A 5,290-nucleotide genomic window follows, 5' to 3' on the forward strand; every position below is an offset into this window, starting at 1 on the left:
ATATATGAGATTGACTCATGACCTACAAAGCGATATATGTCAAGCCTTTATTTGTTATAATTGTGATGATTATGGGGTACAGCTGATTAAACCCCCAAATTAACAATCTCAGAAAATTAGAATATTGTGAAAAGGTGCAGTAGCTATTCAATCCATAACACCTGCAATGGGTTCAGTAGGAAGCACAATCATGGGGAAGGCTGCTGACCTGACAGTTGTGCAGAAAGCCATCACCGAGACCCTCCATAAGGAGGGAAAGCCTCAAAAGGTAATTGCAGAAGAAGCACATTAATGGAAAGTTATGCAGAAGGGGAAAGTGTGGAAGAAAAAGGGGCACAAGCAGCAGGTATGACTGCAGCCTGGAGAGGATTGTCAGGAAAAGATCATTCAAATGTGTTGGGGACTTTCACAAGGAGTGGACTGAGGCTGGAGTTAGTGCATCAAGAGCCACCACACACAGACGGATCCTGAAGATGGGCTTCAAATGTTGTATTCCTCTTGTCAAGCTGCTCCTGAACAAGAAACAACATCAGAACAATCTTGCCTAGGCTAAAGGGAAAAAAAAAGAACTGGTCTGTTGCTCAGTGGTCCCAAGTCCTCTTTTCTGATGAGAGCAAATTTGCAGCTCATTTGGAAACCAAGGCCCCAGAGTCTGGAGGAAGAATGGGGAGGCACACAATGCCAGATGCTTGAAGTCCAGTGTGAAGTGTTGATTTGGGGAGCCATGTCATCAACTGGTGTTCGTCCACTGTGTTTCATTAAGTCCAGGGTCAACGCAGCTGTCTACCAGGAGATTTTGGAGCACTTCATGCTTCCTTCCGCAGACAAGCTTTATGGGGATGCTGATTTCATTTTCCAGCAGGACTCTGGCACCTGCCCAAAGTACCAAAACCTGGTTCAATGCCCATGGGATTACTGTGCTTGATTGGCCAGCAAACTCACCTGACCTGAACCCCATAGAGAATCTATGGGGCATTGCCAAGAGAAAGATGAGAGACATGAGACCGAGCAATGCAGAAGAGCTGAAGGCTGCTATTGAAGCATCCTGGTCTTCCGTAACACCTCAGCAGTGCCACAGGCTGACAGCATCCATGCCACGCCACATTGAGGCAGTAATTGATGCAAAAGAGGCCCAAACCAAGTACTGAGTACATATGCATGCTTCTACCTCTCAGAGGTCCAATATTGCTCTATTTGCAGTCCTTGTTTTCTGATTTCATTTAATATTCTAATTTTCTGAGATTGTTAATTTGGGGTTTTCATCAGCTGTACACCATGATCATCACAATTATAACAAATAAAGGCTTGACATATCTTGCTTTGCATGTCATGAGTCTATCTCATATATTAGTTTCACCTTTTAAGTTGAATTACTGAAATAAATGAACTTTTCCACGATATCCTAATTTTCCTAGTTTCACCTGTACATTTGAATACAATCAATATTCATTCAAACACAATTAACAGGAAACTAAAATATTATCCTAAACATTTTTTTTAAAAAAACACACTACATAGGAGGTCAACACGTGTAGCAGAGCAAAATTAACACAAACATTATCTGAACAAAATCTTCTTATCTACCCACCACATCACTTTGGAACAGTCACTTATCTACCCACCTTCCAACCACATTTCTTTGAAACAGTCACCCAGCCCAAGCTTCTTCCTCTGTATTTTCAGAGACCTCTGCATCTTATCCGGTGCTGTTTTTAACTTCAGCATTCAGCTAGGCCCCTCCAAAACTAGGTCTTACTCATTTTGGGGTCAGGCCATATCCTTATATATGTAAAACTGTCCTTGTTGATAATAGATTTCTACCTCATCTGCCACTGAGCTATAATGGTGGAGAAAGCTCCTGGTATTTTGAGTTTTTGTCAAGTCTGCTTGAATGACACATATGGAAATTATAATGGGTTGGATCCAGATTTAGGCTGTAATCCTAGCTTTATTTACTTGGAAGCGAGACCCAGTGAAGTCAGTAGGACTTACTTCTGAGGAGACACAGAGTTGGGTGGAATGCTAGTTCTACCCAGAGTAAACCCACTGGAGATCAAGGCCATGACTTACTTATCGTAGTTTCATTAATTTCAGTGTGTCTACTTTGAGTAGAACTTAGCTGGCTTCGGCCTATTGTTAGGAGTGGATTGTAGGTAAGTTAAACTTACGGTAACTCCCACTGAAGTTAATGGGACTTAAGTAATGACTAATTTGTCCCATTGATTTCAGTGGGACCTAAGTTCAACTAACATAGTCTGGACCCAATCCAGTGTGTCTTCCAGGTATACATATCACTGCTCCCACAAGTAGCATGAAGAAACCTTCCACATGTTGTTTCCGGGATGTTAGAATTCTGACTCCAAGCGCCAATGAATTACACAGTTGTAATGAGCATGCACTTCTGACTGTGGGGTAGTTTAGCCTGGCAAAAGGATGCATTTGTGGCAATGGCAGCTTGCCTTGAAAAATAACCTTTGGAGATGTCATGCACCCAGAGCCAGCCAGCATTCAAGACTCAAAATCAGAGACTTTCCACCCAAGGATCCAGACCAGGGGTAGTGTCAGGGACAGGGCAGAGGGCAGTTTGACCCTTCCAGGGAGGGGAGGAAGACAGTTTAGATTTACAACAGGGGTTTGAGGGAGGTCACAGCTCAGAGGCTGATGAGGGGAAAAGTTGGGAAATAATGGGAGAGGAGGAGGAGGAGGAGGAAGCACAAGGCTGATGGACACTGTGTCTTTAGAAAGCATTTCAGACCCCCCCCCTCCTAGAACCCGGCGAGCCTTGGAAGTAGGAGAACAAAGAGCTCAAAGACAGAAGGCACATAGCAGCACCCATAGGATAAACAATGAGAATGAAGAATGAAGAAGTGGGAGAGACGGGGTGGAGATTCACTCAGGACAACGTCATTAGCCAAGAGGCTGGGTTATAGAGCCTCTCTCTGTAAATACGGAATAAAAAGCGGCCGGTAAGAAATATTCCCTTGTATTTGTATGCTCCTGGGCAAGCAGCTGGGAGTCGCTGGCAGCAGCCTGACACGTAGGGCTTTAAGTCTGCTGCAGAAAATCAAGAACCTGAGGCTGAGGAACTTGAGCCCCCAGGAGAATCTCCTGTAACCTTAAGGTCAGAGCCTGCATTGTGGCACTTTGCCCTGAAGAACCAAATGCCTCCAGCAGGAACTCAGTGGCCCAGGGAACACACCAGGTGGGAAGCTAGGGAACAGTCTGTCTGTCTTCTGGCCAAAGGATTGGCCATTTTAGAAGTTAGTTAGTTACAAGGCTTTTGGAGCTTGAGAGAGGTAGTCAGAGAGCAGAAGCATTAAAAGGCCCAGTCTATGCTCACCCTTTTTGTTGGAGCAAGTTTCTCACGTGGTGCTATCCATGGTCCTGCAACTTCTGATAAGTCTTCTCTGCTCCTCGAGATCTGGTATTGGATCAGAACAGAACATGACAGCTTTGCTACTATCATGGCAGGGAGTGATATAGATAAGCTCCCCTTCCCATGCTCCATCCTTCTGAAGCTTCCTTGCTGCTGCTATTTACAAAATAAAATAAAATAAAAATTTCAGAATAATCGAATTCACACAGAAGGCCCTGAAATTATATTTATAGCCTGAATTTAATTTTGTGATTTTTGCATACTGTTGGCACAACTGAAATTATATAAACTTTACATAATGGTTTGTGTATTGATATGAGAAGTGTGAAGTAGATGGCTTTTCATTAAAATGCAAACAAAATTGAATTCTGGATACCTGTCTGGCTATTTGGAGAGATTGTATTCACTTACATGTTTAGCTTAAGATGTATGCACACATCGTTATAGAATCCATGCATTGATGGTGTATGAACTGCACCACAGCAGCAGATGGCAGTAGCTTCTATGGATTTAATAGTATATATAGATTTAAACTCAACCCAGCATTAGCTTTATGTGCAAAAAATGCCTTTTTCAGATGCAATCTCCTGCCTTGCAATAAAGAATGTGTTAAAATACTTACTGCTAGTTCAAATGAAAAGTGTTCTCTTGCCAAGTTTGAAATTGCTTCTTCTCCCACCCCACTTTCCAGCACAGCTTGTGCAATCTTTGCCAGAATATCTTTATGGAAAGCTTTTCCTCATGATATCTCTCTTTCCAAACCGCACTACTACGTTGCATATGCTCCAATTGTTCCCATTTCCTGGAATGTCCCTGGTACATAGCTGTCCAAAATTTCTTTGGGAGTTCTGAGGATGCTTCATTTACTGTAGATACTGGTGATGTAAGTCACTGGTTTTGTCTTTCTTCTGGGATCCATTGCTAGCATCCCTGGAAGTTAAATTTGAATGGGGATTGGATGCCCTCTGCCCCTCACACACACAAATATAAATATAAATATAAATATAAATGCATGTACATAAATGCTAAGGGCACAATCCTAACCCCAGCCAGATTTCCCCAGCAAAGTTTAACAGTTCCCAGAATTCTTTGAAGTGGAAAATATGCTTTAAATGTGCTTTACAGGAATAGTGTGTATACAACTTGATGACCACCCACCACAAAAATGCATAAAATCTGCATGTTCTAATGTATATGTGTGCATGCAGTTTTACAAAATAATAATAATAATAATAATAATATAACTAGAAATACAATACATCTTACAGTACTAAGGAAGGCAGCAGATGACCTGTGCATCTACCAACAGTGGCTTGCTGGACAGGGTGGCATTGCCCCCCTGATACAGGTGTTGCTGTGAGGTGGCACAGAGCCAGGGTGATGGTGAGGCTTGGGCTGTATGGGACCTGCAGATTAACTCCACTGGTGTGCCTGTAGAGCTGCCACTCTGCTCTGTCCCATCCAGGTAATAATAATAATAATGTAATAATAATCCTGTAGTAATAATTTTTTATTTATACCCCGCCCTGCTGTATAGGCATATATATAATTTTTATTAAAGCCATATATATAATTTTTATTAAATTTTCTGTTCTACAATTTAAAGTACTCATTTATTACATCCTTAAGATGTAACTTCCCTACTCTTTCCATGGTTCATTTTACATATCACAAATCCCTGCACATTTTACAGAAACTATACCGTTCCGTATTCCGTTATTATTGCATCCACCAAAACCTATTTACACTGTTGCATTTATCTTAACGCTGGAGCTCTTCTAGCTCAGATGTTCTGACCACAGCTCTTTGCATGCAGGTATTACGACTCTGGCCATTTTATATACCGAATTATCATTTCGGTGGCTGCTGCTGCTTTCGAAGTCTACGGGGGAAGGGAAACAGCGGCGCTCTCGC

Source organism: Podarcis gaigeae (genome assembly GCF_964106915.1).
Source record: "Podarcis gaigeae genome assembly, chromosome: 15".
NCBI lineage: Eukaryota > Metazoa > Chordata > Lepidosauria > Squamata > Lacertidae > Podarcis > Podarcis gaigeae.